The following is a 23065-nucleotide window of genomic DNA, read 5'->3' as shown; positions in this document are numbered from 1 at the left end:
ACACACACCCCTACAGACCCACATATCTTTCCTATACCTGTTGACTCTTTGCTTTAATTCTCCTCCTTAATTTGCCTTGTTATTATTTAATCTCCCCCCACCATGGTTCCCTCCCTGTCTCCTTCCCTCACTCTTTTTTCTTCTTCTTTTTTTAATTATAGCCTTTTATTTACAAGATATATGCATGGGTAATTTTTCAGCATTGACAATTGCAAAACCTTCTGTTCCAACTTTTCCCCTCTTTACCCCCACCCCCTCCCCAAGATGGCAGGTAGACCAATACATGTTAAATATGTTAAAGCATATGTTAAATGCAATATATGTATACATATTCATAGTTATTTTTGCTGCACAAAAAGAATCGTACTTTGAAATAGTGTACAATTAACCTGTAAAGGAAATCAAAAATGAAAGTGGACAAAAAGAGAGGGATTTGAAATGCTATGTTGTGGTTCACACTTATTTCCCAGAGTTCTTTTGCTGAATTCTATTCTATTCATTATTGAACAAATGGAACTGATTTGGTTCATCTCATTGTTGAAGAGAGGCACTTCCATTAGAAGTGATCACGATATAGTATTGTTGTTGAAGTATATAATGATCTCCTGTTCCTGCTCATTTCACTCAGCATCAGTACATGTAAGTCTCTCCAGGTCTTTCTGAAATCATCCTGCTGATCATTTTTTATGGAACAATAATATTCCATAATATTCATATACCACAATTTATTCAGCCATTCTCCAATTGATGGGCATCCACTCTGTTTCCAGTTTCTGGCCACTACAAAGAGGACTGCCACAAACATTTTTGCACATATAGGTTCCTTTCCCTTCTTTAAAATGTCTTTGTGGTATAAGCCCAGTAATATCACTGCTGGATCAAAGGATAAGCACAGTTTGATAACTTTTTGAACATAGTTCCAAATTGTTCTCCAGAATGGCTGGATGTATTCACAATTCCATCAACAATGTATCAGTGTCCCAGTTTTCCCATATCCCCTCCAACATTCAGCATTATCTTTTCCTGTCATCCTAGCCAATCTGACAGGTATGTAGTGGTATCTCAGAGTTCTCTTAATTTGCATTTTTCTGATTAATAATGACTTGGAGCATCTTTTCATATGGCTAGAAATAGTTTCAATTTCTTCATCTGAAAATTGTTCATATCCTTGGACCATTTATCAATTGGAGGATGGCTTGAGTTTTTATAAATTAGACTCAATTCTCTGTATATTATGGAAATGGGGCCTTTATCAGAACCTTTGACTGTAAAAATATTTTCCCAGTTTATTGTTTCCCCTCTAATCTTGTCTGTATTAGTTTTGTTTGTAGAAAAGCTTTTCAATTTGATATAATAAAAATTTTCTATTTTGTGATAAATAATGATCTCTAGTTCTTCTTTGGTCACAAAGAACTTCCTCCTCCACAGATCTGAGAGGTAAACTATCCTATGTTCTTATAATTTATTTGTCATCTCATTCTTTATGCCTAGATCATGAACCCATTTTGACCTTATCTTGGTGTATGGTGTTAAGTGTGGGTCCATGCCTAGTTTCTGCCATACTAATTTCCAATTTTCCCAGCAGTTTCTGTCAAATAATGAATTCTTATCCCAAAAGCTGGGGTCTTTGGGTTTGTCAAACACTAGACTATTAAAGTTATTGACTATTTTGTCCTGTGAACCTAACCTATTCCACTGATCAACTAGTCTATTTCTTAGCCAATACCAAATGGTTTTGGTAACCACTGTTTTATAATATAGTTTTAGATCTGGTACAGCTAGGCCACCTTCATTTGATTTTTTTTTTCATTAGTTCCCTAGAAAGTCTTGACTTTTTGTTCTTCCATATGAATTTTGTTGTTATTTTTTCTAGGTCATTAAAGTAATTTTTAGAGAGTCTAATTGGTATAGCACGAAACACATAGATTAGGTTAAAAATACACATTATTTCATGAATCATGTTGGGAGAGAAAAATCAGAACAAAAGGGAAAAACCATGGGAGAGAAAAAAAAACAAAAAAAGGAGTGAATGTAGTATGAGTTGATTTACATTCAATCTCCATAATTCTTTTTCTGGATGCAGATGACATTTTCTATCCAAACTTGATTGGAATTGCCTTGGAGAGGTTCTTTAATTCTTTAAGGAGCCCTTTGCATAACACAATTATTAATCACAAATATTTTGTGAATTATGTAGTTATTTTTAATGGGAGTTTCTCTTCTTCTCCCTTAGATTATATTATTATTATAAGTTTTAAACAGTTTTTAGGATATTAAAAATAGTTCTTTTACATGTACTTTGTAGACTTTTTTTAAAGTCATAAATTAGTGTTGTACTTTGTCAAAGGCTTTTACTAATGCATCATGTCATGCTGGATAGTTGTATTGTTAATGTGATTAAATATACTGATTATTTTCCTAATGTTGAAATATTTTTGGATCTTCTAATATAAATCTAAGTTGGTTACAATGAATGATATCCTAAGTAAATGCTGACAAGATTTTATTTATATTTTACATTTTTTCTTTCTTTCATAGCTACTTTACATTTAAATTTTATTTTTCTTTTCTGAGATGGGATTATCTATCTATTCAGTTAGTTTAAAATTTTTTTTGAAGAAAATCTTCCAAGTTTTATGTTAATTAGCTTTTTTGCATATCATGCATAAGAACTGATCATTTTTTTTCTGCTTTGTTCTTTTAGCTTTGTTCTGATTTCACCTAGTTCACTTGCTATTTTATTGACTATTTTTCTGCCTTCTTTTCAATCCATTTAGCTAAAGTTTTGTTAATAGTTTCAATATTTTTCAAAGAACAAGCTTTGTTTATCATTTCTGTAGTCTTTTTAAAATTTTTTATTTTTATCTGTTTCTCCTCTAACTTCAATATTTTCTCTTTTGTGATGATTTGGAGTGCATTTATTTTGTAGGTTCTTATTTTTAAAATGCATGTTCAATTCACTTTTTCTTTTTAATAACTATAAGTTTTTAAGATGTCATTTTCCCCAGAAAGAGTGGTTTGGATGTATCACAAATTTGGCATGTTGTTTTTTCAGTATCATTGTCCTTCACATGATTATTAAGTGTTTCAATGACTTGTTCTTCAGCACACCCATTATTTAAGATTCCACCATTAAATCACTGTGGAACAAGTCAGGATGCCTCTCGTCTGGAAGCCCCTTGGGTCGGCTGTAGGGCGAGGGTCGGTTCCTGCCGCCTCCGGGGCCATGGCCCTCCTGTTCCGGATGGGGCCCCCGCCTCGTCTTTGGCGGGCTGCCACCTGCGTGCCCCCGCCTTCGCGGCCGCCCTGGGCTCCAGGCCGTCCAGGGCTCCGGTCCCTGACGCATCGGCCACGCTGGCTCTCGTTGAGTTTAATGATGTCGTCCAGGGACATGTCCAGCTTGTTGGCCATGGTGGGTGCGGAATCTGGGGCTCGGCACGAACCCCAACGATGAGCTATTTAAAAAAAAAATATATATATATATATATATATATATATATATATATATATATAATAGTTATTTAATGTTGTTCTTTCCTTCTCCACTCCACTCTAGAGATGGCTCCTCTCAGACACAAACGTCTATATTTGCATCTACAAACGTAGACGTCTATGGAATGTTCACTTTTCTCTCTAGGCTCGGTAGAGAAGTGAAGGAGACAACCAGCCACCACGAGGGTCTTGAGCTTTGCGTCTGTCTTCCTCCCGGATCTCTGAGCTCTTCTATACTCTATGATAAGTACATCATTGTAGGTGTCAATCTTGTAGAACAGGTGTCAACTCGGAGAACTACACTAAGTACTAAGAACTTGGGGAAACTAGATAACCATTATCTCCTAGCTTCCACTGAGTTAACACCTTGTTGTAGCGTTAAATCAATCCTACTGAGCCTTAAGTATGTTTCTCCATACTTCCTGCCCTTTACACACACACACGTCCATTTATTGTCCTCATACTTCTATTTACCATTTCTTTCCTTGGATGCAGATAACGACTTTCTTCAGAGGTCTTTTATATTTGATTTGAATATTTATAAGAGTCCAAATGACATTTTCTCAAAGTCATTCTTAAAACAATATTGCTGCTATTGTATACAATGTTTCCTTGGTTTTCCTCATTTCTGTCTCTTGGATGGGTACATTATTCTTAAAGAATGCTATTTGACTTTCTTTTTCATAAGATCATAGGATAATGTATTTAAAAATAGAGTTTCCCAACTTGATTATTTAGGTGTTTCTCTCAGCCCAAAGATTTCTTGTGAAATATTTTTGTTCATTTACCCTTTTGACAACTTAATGGGACCATTTCTTTCTAGGTTTGCTAAGCTATACACACACAAATGTATACAAACACACATATGTCTCTATATACATAGACACATATATAGATCCACATATGTTTATATGTATGTGAATGATTAGTGACTTTATTAGCAGTAGGGATCTAGAGTGTGCGAACTTCTTTCACCAGTGGACACCCCACCCATGATTTCATACTACTTGAGTGACTTTTCATAAGTCACATTTCCTTTCCCATCTATAATGCAAGACAATTGCATTCTATATCTCCTAGCTCTAGATGATTCTAGCTCCAGATCTATGACCATAGCAGATAAATTCTAAAGAACTGCCTGAGGCACTTAAAGGTTAAATGATTAGAAGTGTCAAAGGCAAAATCTGACCCTCAATCTTTCTGATTCAGTCCTGGTATTGTATCCTACTAAGCCATGCTAACTTTACCAAACCCTTTAATAGAATTCTGCAATTTTTTTTCATGATGGTGGGCTCTCTTTTATTCCTTATTTATTACAATGGGTTCATTTTTTTCTCTTATCCAAAATGTGTATTATTCATTGCTTTGAGTTATAAAGCAGAGAACAAGTCATCACTTTAAAAAGTCAAATTAATTCATATTCCACACAGAAAAAAGTGTGATAGAGAAGCAGATTTCAATTCTCAGGTGGAATGGGATTTAAAAATAGTGATGTGTGTTTACTTTCAACAGGCTGTATAAGATACAGAGCTCTTGGTGTGAAGCAGGAAAGACATTTTTAGGAGTTCAAATCTGGCCTCAGAAAGAAGCTGTATGACTGTGAGCAAGTCACTTAATTCTGTTTGCTTCAGGTTCTTCAACTATAAAATGAGCTGGAAAAGGAAATGTCAAACCACTCAAATATTTTTTGTCAAGAAATTCCCAAATGGAGTCAACTGAGCAGCAACAATAAAAGGAATTTTCTTTGGATAAATATTTGTTCTCAGAATGGCATAGTAGCCAAAGCACTAGATTTGGAGTCAAAGGATCAAGCTAGAACTCTGTTATTAAATCAGAGCAGCTAAGGTCAAGTTACTCAAAGTCATTCAATGGTAGAACTGAAACTTGAACCCAGGATCTCTGACAAGGGTTCTTGCTATTACAACATGCTGGAACAAATTCTTCTTAAAAGAATATTGGAGAGAAATGGCAAGGCAAAAGTCTGCCAAACAATGACTATTGGGAAATGCATGGTGGATCCACGTCCTGAAATCAAATAGGACTCTGGGTTATTTCAGAGAAAGAGTGTGTGTGGTAGAGAGAGGGAATCCAACACCTGGTAAGAAATTGATAATGGGGGTTGCAATAGGGTGGAGAAACAAAAGAAAGAGGAAAGGAGGAGAAATATATTATGAAAATATGGGCTCTTAGAGTGAAATAGTTAACAAGGAAACCCAAGCTTAGTTACCTGTACATTCTTGAATATCAAACCTTTAACTTGAGCTGCTGGAGATAGCCTTTGTGTTATGGGCCAGAACTCTGAAACAAGGATTCTTAGAATGTGTTAAGTCAGTAGAATTGATAAATACCGTGTTATAATAAATAAATAAATTTAAATAAGTTTAATAAATTATTTATTATTAAAATAAATTTAAATAAACCAATGCTAAACTAGATTTAACCATTGTCTCTTCAATTCTACTTAGTATCTTGTTTCAAGTTCTAGCCTATAACATCTCCTTATAGGATCAGATGAATCATACTGAACTGTGCTAAAATAGATAATTATTGTCTCTATCAATTCCAGTGACTCAGCACCTTGTAAGAATCCTAACATCTCCTGCCTTTTTTTGTTTTAAAACATAGGTGGTCATGACCTCCCTGACTTCTCAAGGATGTGAGAACGCCCCAAAAGAAGGTGCTTACACTTTCCCTGACTGCTCAAAAAGGGGGTGAAAACACCATAAAAAGAAGGTGATCACGCCCTCCCCAATGTCTCAGGAAGGGAGATGAAAAGCCCAAAGGAAATGGGAAATGAAATCAGATTAGCAGGTTTCTGAAGGGGTTCACTCCTAAAATAGATATACATAAATCCATCAGTATAGGAGGTATTACACATAATTACATAAATTACATAAGCACATAGCAATATAACACAGGCTAGCAGTGTTGTAACAAATAACATGAATAAACATGAGGAAATTGTACATGTCCATAAATCCTAGAAATAGTCCAAAAGGAATCTATTGTCCATTAGTTCATGTGCTAGGAATCAAATACAATTTTTCATCTCAAGAATCCAATGATTCCTGCTGGTTTTCAAGTCCTGCCACAGTCTTATCTTGTGTTGGGGAATCCAATGATTCCTGCAGATTTTGTTCTTAGGTCTTCTCCTTTGTTTCCAGTTTTTTCTCTTTTTCTGTCTCTATCTGATAGACAAGGCAAATACAGCTGGCACCCATCTGTTTCCCTTTCCATCTGTAGGTATACAAGCAAACCCTTTCTCCCAAGCAGTTACCCTATCTAGTCCCTTCTATTTACCACTTTTGGGATTTCTCATCATCATCTGGCAATTATGTTGGAGTTGCTCATTATATTGGAGCTGTTCTCACTGGACTCTACCCTTCTGTTGGGTTAAAAAAACCTGTATTCTCCCCAATGGTAGTCCCTTTCTCCCATCTGATTTCTTTTTGGCTGATCATATCAAAGTATTGAGCTTCTAAAGGTGTAACCTTGGCTGCCATCATGCCTCACCTGTCTTTTGATTGAGATCTTGGAGCTGGGTCCCACCTCTCATTTCCCTGGGTCAATCTACATACTGAGGCCCAGTGGAAGCCTCAGTTGCATTTTGGACATGGGGTTGGGTCTTCTCTCAGCCTGTCTTCTCACTCTGTCTCCATACCTACATTGGGCTCTCAGATGTCCAACTTTTCCACAATGAAAATATCGACGACTCTCTCTAGAAGTCCCTTGCCAAGAGGGACCCTGTCTTCCCATGTTCATCATAGTCTGGGTATAAGAAGCATTTGTGCCCACTGTGGTGCATTTTCTTATCATCTCTAAAGGAGCATCTTTGTGTCATCCCCATATAATTCTTCTGCACACCTTATTAGCATTTTCCTTAGCCACTTGGCTGGTCATTATTTCTGTAGCTGAATTTTCTCCAATGATTCTTGTGACAGCTGTTTGCAAACATCACACAAAATCAGCAACGGATTCATTGGGATCTTGCTCTCTTTTTGTGAAGGCTTCCCTCTGATCTTTCGCTGGGAGGGAACCCTAAGCTTTTGTTGCAGCAGGAGCAATTTGTTCATACGCTCCTATGGGATAATTAATCTGTGCTGAATTCTCTACATACTGACCTTCACCTGCTAGTTGGGCAAAAGTGATTTGTATATTAACTCCAGTTTGCTTATTGCATTGGGCTTGAATCCTACATGATTCATGATACTCTGAAAGCCACAATTAATTTTGTCCATGTTCTAAACATGTTCTTGCTAGGGATTTCCAAACGGAAGGGGTTAAGATTTCATAAGCCAAGCTACCTAGTAACATTTTACCATAAGATGATGTAGCCCCATAAAGAGTACAACGTTTTTTCAAATGCTTGATTTTTTCCAAATCAAAAGGAGTGTATCTTCTCCTTTTTTTTATCTGAAGAGTCAAGTTCTTCAATCACAGAGTATGCATTTATTAAAGCAGATACATCCTGCCCTTTATTTTTTGCCTTAACCAATGCTTCTTGTAATCTTATCATAGACTGCTTCATAGGTGATGCTGAATGTGTTACTGGCTCTCTCCCTCCTCCTTCTCCCTCCAACCATGAAGGGTTAATTGAGGTAAGTAGGTCAGGGGATGGGAAATACTCCTGCTGTGAAGTATCACACTTAGAATTGGACTTAACTCCATTCTTATCTGATTCTTCATCCCTTTCACCTAGTTTATTTGAATTCTCCCCCTCCTGCTCTTTCTCCTTTTTCCTTATTCTATAACTTATATAATTTCCTAAAGTCAGTTGTATTAAATTATGTTTATAAAGTATATCTTTGGAAATTGAGTCAGGTCCATTTTCATTGTAGTATTGACATAGTTGCTCTCCTACTAATTTCCACTCATTTGCATTCAATTCTTTTTCCTTAGAGAACAGAGGAGATATGTACTGTACAGTTTCTAAAAGTTCAGTGATCTGCTCCCAAAATAAACTTTGGCTTTTCTAAGTTCATAAGTTCATAAGGCCCTCACTCCATAAACTGTCCAGAAAGAGAAAATTTTAGTGGTTCCTGTTGATGCTATAGTCACAACAAACTAGCCCCAGGGCTCTCCACTTAGTGTTCTTTGGAGCTAGCCTAGAGGTGCTTGCATTTCACAAGGGTTAATCCTAGTCTTTTTTCAGATCTTCTTGGATTGTTCCTGGAGGACCCTGTTATGCCCTAAATCTTCTTGATTTTTCACCAGTCTATCTTGGGACTTGGTGGGACTAACTATAATTAGGGAAACTAAGGTACAAGATTGTTCCATTTGTGGGGGAAATCTGGAGAGCTTGAAATTTATCAACCTACTCTACCATCTTCTCAGAATCCCCCTCCCCCCATCCCTGATATCAATCTTATAATGAGTGGATTAATTTCCCTTGCCAGCTCCAGGCCTTCCTGGTTGGAAGATCATGTGGAGAGTGAGAAGGAAAGAGAAAAAGAAAGATAACTCAATCAACTTAACTGGGGTATATAGTTGACTGGAATAGGTGAGCTGATGATCAGAGGTAGTAGGTAGGCTTTTAACCTAATCATGTTTGGTTTTTTATTCCTACATATCTCTTCCTTTATACCCAAATATAAGATAACTACAATATAAACTAGTTCTTTATCTTGGGTTTCTCTTCTGTTCCAAGAAGAACCAAAAGGAGAACCCAAGACTTCTCTTTGGGAAGAGACCACTCTTCTGGTGAGTGGAAGAATGATCAAATTATTTTTTTCTTTTTTTCGGGAGAAATATATTTGTAATAATAAAATCTGGAACGTATACCCAGGAATTTGCGTATTTTTTTAAAATTTTTGCTCATATAAAATAGCCAAAAATGTAAAATTTAAAAACTAAAGGGAACCTTACTCAGGGTCAACCAAAAGAATTCTCTAAACTAAATATTTAAGTCCATTAAAATGTCTTAAAATTTTATTTTCTAACAAGAATACTGAACTGAGAATCATAAAAAAAATAACTTATGATCCATGGTTTATCAAGGTAAAATGGGCCGTGAGTGTGTGTGTGTGTGTGTGTGTGTGATTTCTTCCTACTATACCTCCATCTTGTTTCTACCTCTTCTTAACTTAGTGATTTCATTTTGAAGTGCTCTGCTGAATACTGTGGATCTCCCTTTGGTTTATTCTCTCTCTCTCTCTCTCTCTCTCTCTCTCTCTCTCTCTCTGTCTATGTGTGTGTGTGTGTCTGTGTGTCTTAATTAATCATCCATATATTAAACATATTACATGCATATACTTTAATTTGTTGATCTATTCTCCAACTAATCAGCATTTACTTTGTTTCCAGGAATGCTTCTATAAATGTTTTTGAAGCTTTTCTTTTTATCCATGACACTCCTTTCTCTATGGGCTCATTTTTGATCTGTAGTATTCTTTCTCTACTTTTATCAAGCAGACTTCTCTTCCTAGAGGATTCCTTCTATGTGATTGGCCAGTTCATCATGGAGACCTCATTTTAAGGGAAATGTTCAGGTTAGCAAAGTTAACATTTTCATTCCTGGGAAATGTAAAACATATATCTAAGGTGGAGCCAAGATGGCAGAGAAGGCACATGCGACTTTCTAAGCTCTTCTCATTCCTCTCATAACTAGCTATTTGATTCAGCCTCAAAAATAGTTCTTCATTGCTTAAATTCATGACGATCAGAAGCACTACAACTTACCAGCTGAAGTCAATCTGGAAGATCTCCAGGAAAGGTTTGTTCTGAGGGGCCAGGAATAGACTAGCACAGGCAGCAAGAGACTAGCTTACTGAGCAGACCAGGGGCTGGGATGATCTCTGTGACTAGAGAAGTTATAGAGACGACTCTGCTATAGACTAACTGCTCTGCCTTGATTACAAAGCAATAAACTGGCACAGAAATTAAAGTCTAAAACAGAGGGTACTCTTAAAAAACGCCAGAACCTAACAAGATCTGGCTGTAACTACTCAAACCCGGAAGTGATTCAGGCAGACTGAAACACAGCCCTGCAGCCACATCCTGTAGTTCCGGTCTTTTGCAGAGGTAGTTACACACCTACACTGCAGGGGGGCACAGCCTGGGCAGCCTCTAATCCGCACAGTGTAGGGCTCAGCCTGGGGCAATAGAACTTCCCCAGCAGGACTGTGCTTGGGTGGGGGGGGAGGGGAGAGACACTTCTGGTCCCTGCAAATCCATTCACTGCTCAACTGCTAATACCCACAGCCCCAATGTGGGATTTGGCTTGGAGTAGTGAAACTCTCACTGCTCAGCATCTAGCCCCAGGGCAGTCGTTATCTCACACAGCAGGGGTTCTTTGCAGGGCACTTTCCAAGCTCTGCCCTGCAGGCCTGAGTTACTTCTGGGTGGGGAACTCTTTCCCAGAGAACTCCAGTACCTTGCTGCTTTTTGTGGCCTGCTAGCAGGACAGCTACCCATCCATACACCTTTCACTGCTCTGCAGAGGAAGCTGGTAACCTCTTGGCCTTGAAGGCAGACCCTACAGGTTTTTAACAAAATGAGTAAAAAATCAAAAGGACGATTGATAGTTTCTACTCAGAAAGAGAACAGCTTTTCAACCCTGAAGAGACTAATAGCAGACAGTCTCCAGACAATTGTTGGTCTCCAATACAAAAGGCTCTCCTAGAAGAGACGATTAAAAACCTTAAAAGAGAACTAGAAGAAAAATGGGGAAAGGAAAGAGAAGCTATGCAAGTGGGTACAGAAAAGACATCTAACTCACTAAAAGAAAAATTTGATAAAGTGAAAAAAGAAAACAATTTCCTGAAATGTGAATTGGAAAAGGTAAAAAACTCCCAAGAAGTGCAGGGAAACAAAATTTGTGAATTGGAGAAAGAAAATAACTCACTAAAAAAAAATTAGTGAAATGGAAAAAAATTCCATAGAGCAAAACAACTCACTCAAATACTCAATTGGACATATACAAAAATAAGTTTAAAAAGCTAATAAAGAAATTAACTCACTAAAAATCAGAACTGAACAAAAAGAAATGACTGATTCATTGAGACAGGAAGGATCAGTCAAGCAAAACCAAAAAAATGAAAGATTGGAAAAAAATATCAAATATTTACTTGGAAAAACAACAGACCTGGACAATAGATCTAGGAGAGATAACCTGAGGATCATCGGACTACCCAAAAATTATGATGAAAAAAAGAGCCTAGATACTATTTTACAGGAAATCATCAAATAGAACTGCCCAGAAGTATTAGAACCAGAAGGTAAAATAGGTGTTGAAAGAATCCATCGAACACCTTCTGAAAAAGATCCTAAAATAAAGACTCTGTGGAATATTGGGGCCAAACTTCAGAATTTTTAGACTAAAGAAAAAATTCTACAAGCAGCCAGGAAAAAACAGTTCAAATACCAAGGTGCCACAATAAGAGTCACACAAGATCTGGCTGCCTCAACATTAAAGGATCAAAGGGCCTGGAATTTGATATTTTGAAAGGCAAAAAAACTTGGAATGCAGCCAAGAATAAACTACCCAGCTAAGCTGAGCATTTTTTTCCATGGAAGAAGATGGACATTTAATGAAACAGAGGAATTGAATCTGTTTCTAAGGAAAAAACCAGACTTAAACAAAAAATTTGATCTCCAACAACAGCACTCAAGAGAAGTAGAAAAAGGTAAAAGGAACTCTTGAGAACTGCATTTCTGTTGTGGATATACATAAAAACCACATGTATAATTTCATTTTACTGATATAGCATTAAAAAAGGGAAGTAGAAATGGAAAGGGGATAGTGTCAGAAAAAGGGAAAAGGGAAGATAAAAAGAGGGAAACTACATGCGACAATGAGGCAAAGGAAACCTATCATATGTGAGGGAATTTAGGGAGGGGGAGGAACATTGTGCAAATCTTACTCTCATCAGAGTTGGCTCAAAGAGGAAATAATTGACATATTTGTTTTACAGAGAATCTTCTCTCACCTCATTAAAAAGTGGGAGAGGAAAAGGGAAAAGGAAAAAGAGTAATAAGGGAAGGGTATAAGAAAGGGGAAGGGATTCAAAGGGAGGAGGGAAGGATTCCAAAGAGGGAGAGCTGGGTGATGCAAGTGGGACCAATAAGTTTAATACTATGGAAGGGGGGAAGAAGGGCAAGAAAAAGAAAAGCATAATCTGGGGATATTAGAATGGCAGGAAATGCAGAATTAGTAATTTTAACCGTAAATGTGAATGGGATGAACTGTCCCATAAAGAGGAGGTGGATAGCAGACTGGATCAAAAGTCAGAACCCTATAATATGTTGTTTACAGGAAACACATTTAAAACAGGGAGATACATACAGAGTAAAGGTAAAAGGCTGGAGCAGAATATATTATGCTTCAGGTAAAGTCAAAAAAGCAGGAGTAGCCATCCTTATCTCAGATCAAGCAAAAGCAAAAATTGGTCTAATTAAAAGAGATAAGGAGGGAAACTATATCTTGCTAAAGGGTACTTTAGACAATGAAGCAATATCGGTATTAAACATATGTGCACCAAGTGGTATAGCATCTAACTTCCTAAAGGAGAAGTTAAGGGAGTTGCGAGAAGAAATAAATGGACTTTTCCTTAAAATAATCAGTAGCATCTATTTAAAACCAACAGTAAGCATTATATGTAATGGGGACAAACTGAAACCATTCCCAGTAAAATCAGAAGTGAAACAAGGTTGCCCACTATCACCGTTACTATTTAAAATTGTATTAGAAATGCTAGCTTTGGCAATAAGAGTTGAGAAAGAGATTAAAGGAATAAGAATAGACAATGAGGAAGCCAAATTATCACTCTTTGCTGATGATATGATGGTATACTTAGAGAATCCCAGAGATTCTACTAAAAAGTTATTAGAAATCATCCACAACTTTAGCAAAGTTGCTGGTTATAAAATAAACCCACATAAGTCATCAGCATTCTTATATATCACTACCAAAATCCAGCAGTCAGAGTTACAAAGAGAAATTTCATTTAAAGTAACTACTGATAGTATAAAATATTTAGGAAACTATCTGCCAAGGGAAAATCAGAAACTTTATGAGCAAAACAAAACATTTTCCACATAAATTAAGTCTGATCTAACCAACTGGAAAAATATTAAATGCTCTTGGATTGGGCGAGCAAATATAATAAAGATGACAATAATACCTAAACTAATCTGTTTGTTTAGCGCTATACCAATCAGACTCCCAAAAAACTATTTTGATGACCTAGAAAAAATAACAACAAAGTTCATATGGAAAGACAAAAGGTCAAGAATTTCAAGGGAATTAATGAAAAAAAATCATATGAAGGGGGCCTAGCTGTACCAGATCTAAAATTATATTATAAAGCAGCGGTTACTAAAACCATCTGGTATTGGCTAAGAAATAGACTAGTTGATCAATGGAATAGGTTAGGTTCAAAGGACAAAACAGCCAATAACTTTAATTATTAGTGTTTGACAAACCCAAAGACCCCAGTTTTTGGGATAAGAATGCATTATTTGACAAAAATTGCTGGGAAAACTGGAAATTAGTATGGCAGAAACTAGGCATTGACCCACACTTAACACCATACACCAAGATAAGGTCAAAATGGATTAATGATCTAGGCATAAAGAATGAGATTATAAATAAATTGGGGGAGCATAGGATAGTTTAACTCTCTGACCTGTGGAAGAGGAAGGAATTTATGACTGAAGAAGAACTAGAGATCACTATTGACTACAAAATAGAAAATTTTGATTATATCAAATTGAAAAGGTTTTGTACAAACAAAACTAATGCAGGCAAGATTAGAAGGGAAACAATAAACTGGGAAAACATTTTTACAGTCAAAGGTTCTGATAAAGTGTGAAGACTGCGTATTTTAAAATCAGCCGGAGTCAGGAATTCAGGTTAGGGGAAAATTGTCAGTCTTTATTCTCAGTGAAGAAAGATCGGAGGTGGAAGAGAATGGGCAATAGCAATGTATGTAGCTGAGTCAAGAAGCTAGCTAGACCAACAGCCACATGACCAGCAGCTATAAGCATAGAACCCAGGCTCAATCTCTCCCAGCCTCTCTTTCTGTCTCTCTGCCTCCACCCACCAAAATAGTCATTTCCTATACAACACATCAGGACTTGCACAGAGAGTGGGCGGGGGCCATTCTTTATCCAAGCATGTATATTAATAGAGTATGGTCCAATTACTATTTAGCTTCATGTGCTTGGGACCTCAGTGCATCAACTCAAGCCTCAGCTCATTACAATAAAGGCCTCATTTCCAAAATATATAGAGAATTGACTAATTTATAAGAAATCAAGCCATTCTCCAATTGATAAATGGTCAAAGGATATGAAAAGACAATTTTCAGATAATGAAATTGAAACTATTACCACTCATATGAAAGAGTGTTCCAAATCACTATTGATCAGAGAAATGTAAATTAAGACCACTCTGAGATATCACTGCACACCTGTCAGATTGGCTAGAATGACAGGGAAAGATAACATGGGATGTTGGAGGGGATGTGGGAAAACAGGGACACTGATACATTGTTGATGGAATTGTGAACACATCCAGCCATTCTGGAGAGTAATTTGGAAATATGCTCAAAAAGTTATCAAACTGTGCATACCCCTTGATCTAGCAGTGTTTCTACTGGGCTTAAACCTCAAAGAGATACTAAAGAAGGGAAAGTATTTGGCACATACTAATGAAGGGGGCCTAGCTGTACCAGATCTAAAATTATATTATAAAGCAGCGGTTACTAAAACTATCTGGTATTGGCTAAGAAATAGACTAGTTGATCAATGGAATAGGTTAGGTTCAAAGGACAAAACAGCCAATAACTTTAATTATCTAGTGTTTGACAAACCCAAAGACCCCAGTTTTTGGGATAAGAATGCATTATTTGACAAAAATTGCTGGGAAAATTGGAAATTAGTATGGCAGAAACTAGACATTGACCCACACTTAACACCATACACCAAGATAAGGTCAAAATGGGTTAATGATCTAGGCATAAAGAATGAGATTATAAATAAATTGGAAGAGCATAGGATAGTTTACCTCTCTGACCTGTGGAAGAGGAAGGAATTTATGACTGAAGAAGAATTAGAGATCACTATTGACTACAAAATAGAAAATTTTTTGTGGCAGCCCTGTTTATGGTGGCTAGAAGCTGGAAGATGAATGGATGCCCATCAATTAGAGAATGGTTGAGTAAATTGTGGTATATGAATGTTATGGAATATTATTGTTCTGTAAGAAATGACCAGCAGGATGAATACAGAGAGGATTGGCGAGACATGAACTGATGCTGAGTGAAATGAGCAGAACCAGGAGATCATTATATACTTCAACAATAATACTGTATGTGGATGTATTCTGATGGAAGTAGATTTCTTCGACAAAGAGAAGACCTAACTCAGTTTCAATTGATCAAGGATGGACAGAAGCAGCTACACCCAAAGAAAGAACAGTAGGAAATGAATGTAAACTGCTTGCATTTTTGTTCTTCTTCTGGGGTTATTTATACCTTCTAAATCCAATTCTCCCTGAGCAACAAGAGAACTGTTCAGTTCTGCATACATATATTGTATCTAAGATCTACTGTAATCTATTTAACATGCATAGAACTGCTTACCATCTGGGGGAGGGGGTGGAGGAAGGGAGGGGAAAAATTGGAACAGAAGTGAGTGCAAGGGATAATGTTGTAAAAAATTACCCAGCATGGGTTCTGTCAATAAAAAGTTATTAAAAAAATAGAAAAAAAAAGGAAAAAATTGTAAACTCCTTGTAGGCAGGAACTCTCTTTTTTTACACATATGTTTGTATTCTCAGCGCTTAGCAGGTGCCTGGTATCTAGCAGGCTAATTGATTTGTTTACTTGAGATGTAGTCCTAGCCTGAGAGTCTATAGGTCAAGAGGTATGGACATTTAAATACATTAATTTATATAAGTCAAAATTGGCTTCTATCATTGTTGTACTAATTTGTAACTCCATAATCAATGAATTAGTATGTCAGTCTTTTCACAGTCCTTTCAACATTGATTTTTCACATGTTTTGTCATCTTGCCAATTTGTTAGGCTAACGTAAAATTTCTTGGTGGTTTGATTTGCCTTTTTCATTTTTAGCAATGTAGGAACATCTTTTGAGAACTTTTTTTTCATGTATTTTGGCTATTTCTTCTATTGGGGAATGGTTTTTAGTTATGTGTATAAAACTATTGAACATATGGTCTAACATTCATGAGTGTGCCTTGCGACAGATTAAAATGTAATCGGAAAATATCTAACAAAACGAAATAAAAATACAATAGCAGATAATATCAAAATAAGTTTTTTCTAAATCAAAATGCAACCCCAAAGGGATCCTTATTTATGGTTTTGTAGTCCCATTTCTCTGACACCACTAACATATTTTCATTAGACATCTCTATTATGTTACATACCAAACCTATGTCTGAGAAATTTAATATAAAGATTTTTTTCCATATGTAACTTCTTTGCCTCTCATTCTAGATATACTGATTTTCAATTTCACGTAGTCCAAATATTTTTTTATCTTTTATAACTTCCTCTTTCCCTTTTTTGGTTAACAAAATATCTCCAACCCATAGCTTTAAAAGATGTATGTTATTTTCTTTTCTAGTTTTTTATGTTAATGGTAAAATATCTTTATTTATTATCATAAATATTTTATTATTTAAAATTATTTATATTATGTAATGTAAATAATATATATATATATATTTATATTACATAATATAAACATCCCATAGATATATGAAATATAAATATTATAATGAAATTATTTATTATCATAAAAATGGGCTTTGATATTCAGGGCACATATAATATTTTGAATTTAGCATAAGAAATTATGTAAGAAATTGATTTACATATCATTTCTACCCAAGACTGTTTTCTAATTTTATCTGCAGTTATTATCAAATATAATGTCTTTCTAAAATGATATATTTGGGGACTTAGTGAAAACTAGGTTACTGAGTTTCATTATTTTTGATTCTCCTCCATCTAGTATGTTCCGTGGATTTATTTAGCTATTTTTAAAAACCAATACCAAATGGTTTTGACAACTGTTGCTGTATAACATAATTTGAACTCTAGAGGTGCTATTCCTCTTTCATTTCTACCACTTTTCATTATTTCCTTTAACATTCTATATGTGTTCCAATAAATGAATTTTGTTATTGTGTGGTCAAGTTCTATAAAACAGGCCTTTGAATAGATAATAAAATTGTAAAGTAACTATGACAGTGTTGCCATTTCTATTGTCCCAGAGTGGCTTACCTATAAGTACTGAATATTTCTCAATTATTTAAGTGGTTACTTAATATCTCCTCCTCCCACCATTTTTATTATCTAAATTTTGAAAATTCTATTTCATTTTATTTTCAGGTCCTTTAATTCTTTTTTTCCCCCTGAGGCAATTGGGATTAAGTGATTTGCCCACAGTCACATAGGTAGGAAGTATTAAGTGTCTGAGGCCAAATTTGAACTCAAGTTCTCCTGACTTCAGGGCTGGTGCTCTAGACACTGCGCCACCTACCTAAATCGATTTTTTTTTTTTTTTTTTTTTAAACACACATTGCTTTATGAATCATGTTGGGAGAGAAAAATCAGAACAAAATGGAAAAACCATGGGAGAGGAAAAACAACAGAAAAAAGAAGTGAACATAGTATGAGTTGATTTACATTCAATCTCCCTAATTCTTTTTCTGGATGCATTTTCTATCCAAACTTGATTGGAATTGCCTTGGAGAGGTTCTTTAATTCTTTAAGGAGCCCTTTGCATAACCCAATTATTAATCACAAATATTTTGTGAATTATGTAGTTATTTTTAATGGGAGTTTCTCTTCTTCTCCCTTAGATTATATTATTATTATCAGTTAGAAATGTTGTATTTATAAGTTTATTTGAAAGCCTGTGACTTTGCTGAAGCTATTAATTACCTCATTTAGTTTTTTTCATAATTTCATAAAAAGATGTTTTAAGCAAATTCCCTTAACTTCAACAAACAGGAGTAGTTTTAGCTTCTTTTGCCCATATCTGGACTTTAATTTCTTTCTTTTGTCTTTTACTATTACTAGCTATTACTGGCATTTCTAGGACTATATTAGATAATATTGGGGAGAGTAAGGAAAATAATTCGTTACTCTACTCTTTATTTATTGGGAAAACTTCTTGTATATTTCCATGGCATGTTACTTTTAAGTTTTACACAGTTATTAGGATATTAAAAATAGTTCTTTTACATGTATTTTGTAGAATTTTTTTAAAACTCATAAATTAGTGTTGTACTTTGTCAAAGGCTTTTTCTAAAGTATCATGTCATGCTAGATAGTTGTATTGTTAATGTGATTAAATATACTAATTGTTTTCCTAATGTTGAAATATTTTTGGATCTTCTAATATAAATCTAACTTGGTCACAATGAATGATATCCTAGGTAAATGCTGACAAGATTTTATTTATATTTTTTCTTTCTTTCATAGTTACTTTATATTTAATTTTTTTTCTTTTCTGAGATAGGATTATCTATCTATTCAGTTAGTTTAGAATTTTTCTTGAAGAAAATCTTCTAAGTTTTATGTTAATTAGCTTTTTTTGCATATCATGCATAAGAACTGATCATTTTTTTTCTGATTTGTTCTTCTAGCTTTATTCTGATTTCACCTAGTTCACTTGCTATTTTATTGACTATTTTTCTGCCTTCTTTTCAATCCATTTAGCTAAAGGTTTGTTAATAGTTTCAATTTTTTTCAAAGAACAAGATTTGTTTATCATTTCTGTAGTCTTTTTAAAATTTTTTATTTTTATCTGTTTCTCCTCTAACTTCAATGTTTTCTCTTTTGTGATGACTTGGAGTGCATTTATTTTGTAGGTTCTTATTTTTAAAATGCATGTTCAATTCACTTTTTCTTTTTAATAACTCTAAGTTTTTAAGATGTCATTTTCCCCCGAAAGAGTACCTTGAATGTATCACAAATTTGACATATTGCTTTTTCAATAACATTGTCTTTCACATGATTATTAAGTGTTTCAATGACTTGTTCTTCAGCACACCCATTATTTAAGGTTTCACCATTAAGTCTTTATGTATATTTGGATCTTTTGACTGTGGGCTCTGAATTAATTGATATTTTTGGTTCCTTTTGCTTTTAATATAGAACTTTGTACAAGTAACTAGTTTTGCTTAATATACTTCAAATCAACCCATTTGCATGTCTCACTTTTCCTCAAATATTTCTCCCCCCTTTATTTGATTAGATTTTCCTTAGTTTTAGGGTTTTACTAACCTTATTTCTTCCTTCTTATTTTTATTTAGCTATCTAATCCTTCACCCATTTTTTCTTTCTTTCCTCTCTCCTACTCACTAAGTGGTTAAGTCAAATCCCAACCTTCCTGACCTACCCTACAATTTTTTTGCTTATTTTTTCATTCACTAAAAAGGATTTCTTTTGTTTTGTTCTCCTAAATAATTTTCTTAGTTTTTTATTTATATTTATATGCCTTAATAATGGTCTGTATACTTATTTACTCTTTCTTTAGCTGTTTTATAATTTTCATGGAATTAATGAACAAGCAGACAAATTAAGCTTGAGTTCCCTCTTTTACCAAGTTCCTTCAATTGCCTTATAAATCTTGCCCTCATTGCTTTTAGGTTATCCTTCCCTCTTACACCTATCACTTGATGACAAAGAAAATGAAGGTAGAAATATTGCCCTTTGCCACATGATTTTCCTAAATTATAGGTCCCACCATGTAAACTTGCCTCTCCTCTCCAATGTCACTCTCCACCCCACTTAAGTGCCAACTGATATCTTGTCTTCTACATGACACTTTCCCCAACTTCTTTTAATTTTTCTATCTTCCCTCTGTGGATAATTTCCTATTTATCAAGTATAAATCTTGTTTGTACGTATTTGTTTCCTTGCTGTCTTCCCCCATTAGATCGTGGGATCCTTTAAAGACAGGTATTATCTTTTCCTTTTGTTTGTATCCTTAGTTTTTAGCACAGGGCCTGAAATATGATTGTCTTATTCAATGTTAATCGATAGATTAGAATTTTCTTTATGTCCCAAATTATTTTAATTCTTGTCCCTGCCCTCCTTATGATCATTTTTATTTTCATTTTACCATGTTATTTTATTTTGCATTTTTTTAAGGCATGGGTCTTCTTATCTTACTTAGACTAAAAATACAGGTACTACTCATGGGCTCCATCTCACCATTCATCAGTATAAGAGTTTTGCTGGACTTTGTTTCTGACTTGGATCACTTTGCCCACCCTTAGGCAACATAGTGTTTTCCCCCTTCTGGGAGCTCAACACATTAATGTTAAAATTCCTTAGTGAAGAAATCCCAATTAGCTTAATCCACTACAATTAAGAACTGCTGAACTAAAGAGATTAATAGGTCTCCACTTCCCAGAAAATTAGGATTATGGGCATACACTACCATAATCAGTGGGCATTATTTTTTTTAATTTAATTTTTATTTTCTTAAATTTATGGAACAAAACAAACGTTTCCATAACATAGTACGATAAGAAAGATGATTGAACATGAAATTTCAGCTATTTACAACTAGCTAATTTTTTTTTAAAAAAGTAAATTCTAAGATTTGATTCAGAGCATGAAGAAAAAGCAATCAAATGTCAAAATACTTTTCATAGTTCCAAATGTTGATGGGAAACCTTTTTTATCCCCTACATAAAAGATAAGTCGGTACTATCTTTTGTCATATAAATGTACAATCATTTTTTCATAACCAATCCACCCCTTTGAACCTCACTCACTTCTAAACACATAAGAACCCACTTTGCATACGTGGGCCAGGATATGGGTTCTCAAAATGGGATTTCATTTTTAAATGGCATGGTCAGTCCAGATAACCATCCCGATGGGGGTTATTCACCTAGTCTACTCAGCAAGGTACGAACTCGAAAATGAAATTTCTGCTCCTCATACACAGCCCACTAGCAGTGGGATGAAGCAAACAGTTCCACTTCTACCCACATTTCTGTTTTATGATGGCCAAGGTGAAAATGCCACCTTCTCCACCACAGCAACCAGTAATTTATCCCCAAAATAACTTGGTACAAAACAGGTCTGTTTCAGAATTAAAACAAACAAACAACCCACTCTTCTCCCCCCCTCCAAAAAAAAGACAACAAAAAACCCTTTACATGAGTTTTAAATCCTATTTCAAAACATAAAAGAAACAAATCCATCATTGGTTGATAGCAGAGGCGTCTAGCAAAAAGAAGAATGAAAATCTACTGGCTAGTTTAACTCGAATTCAATCATGGCATTATAAGCATCCAGTTGAGCATCTAGTTCTTCTATGGAAAGCTGTTTCGAATTTCTTCCAGTCCCTCGTTCTGGTCCTCGCTGGCCTCCAGGACCGCCTCTTCGGGTGCCGCCTCCAGAACCACAGCTCTCAGTCATTCTACCTCTCTTTCCACTCTGTGCGGGTCTTCGTTGTGCACTAATCTGTGATAGAACAAGCTGGACGTTCATAGGTCTATCATCCAAGGTGACACCATCATAGCGTTTCATGGCCTTCAGAGCATCTGCTTTTCGCTCAAAGTGAACATCTGCTGTCCCTAAGCTTCCACCGGACCGATCATAATGTACAGCTGCCTTCTTCAGAGTTCCAAATGCACCAAATAGTTCCTGGATATCGGCATCCAAGACCCCGCAATCCAGATTGGAGATCAGCAGTTTGGTGCCGGTCTCAAGTCCGGGCCCGCCTTCCAAGTCACTGTGGAACTTGTCGGGATACCCCTTGTCTGTAAGTCTGGGTCGGCTGTAGGGCGCGGGTCGGTTCCTGCTGCCTCCACGGGCCCCGGCCCACCTGTTCCGGATCAGACCCCCGCCTAGAAAGCCACTGTCAAACAAGTCGGGCTGCCCCTTATCTGGAAGCTGTTTTGGTGGGCTGTAGGGCGCGGGTCGGTTCCTGCCGCCACCACGGACCATGGCTTGCCTGTTAAGTATGGGGCCCCCGCCTTGTCTTTGGCGGGCTGCTATCTGTGCGCTCCTGCCGTTGCGGCCGCCGTGGGCTCCAGCCCAACTTCGTTTTCGGTCCTGGTCTTGGTCCTGGTCTTGGTCCCCATCGCATCCGTCACGCTGGCTCCTGTTGAATTTAATGATGTCATCCAGGGACATGTCCATCTTGTTGGCCATGGCGGGCGCAGAATTGGGGGCTCAGCACGAACCCCAACGATGAGCTATTTAAAAAAAAATATATATATATATATATATATAATAGTTATTTAATTTTGTTCTTTCCTTCTCCACTCCACTCTAGAGATGGCTACTATCAGACACAAACATATATATTTACATATATAAACATAGACGTCTATGTAATGTTCAGTTTTCTCTCTAGGCTCGGTAGAGAAGTGAAGGAGACAACCAGCCACCAAGAAGGTCTTGAGCTTTGCGTCTGTCTTCCTCCCAGATCTCTGAGCTCTTATATACTCTATGATAAGTACATCATTGTAGGTGTGCATCTTGTAGAACAGGTGTCAACTTGGAGAACTACACTAAGTACAAGTAAACTAGATAACCATTATCTCCTAGCTTCCACTGAGTTAACA

The 23065-nt window shown here is 36.0% G+C and overlaps 1 pseudogene; it reads right to left on the bottom strand.

Annotated features, from left to right (window-relative positions):
• Positions 1–21796: 21796 nt before the first annotated feature.
• On the bottom strand, positions 21797–22649 carry LOC100919665 (annotated as a pseudogene).
• Positions 22650–23065: the final 416 nt, after the last annotated feature.

Source organism: Sarcophilus harrisii, chromosome 1 (genome assembly GCF_902635505.1).
Source record: "Sarcophilus harrisii chromosome 1, mSarHar1.11, whole genome shotgun sequence".
Taxonomy (NCBI): domain Eukaryota; kingdom Metazoa; phylum Chordata; class Mammalia; order Dasyuromorphia; family Dasyuridae; genus Sarcophilus; species Sarcophilus harrisii.
Note: the sequence above shows the minus strand (reverse complement) of the source record. Positions and strands in the feature narration are given on the sequence as shown.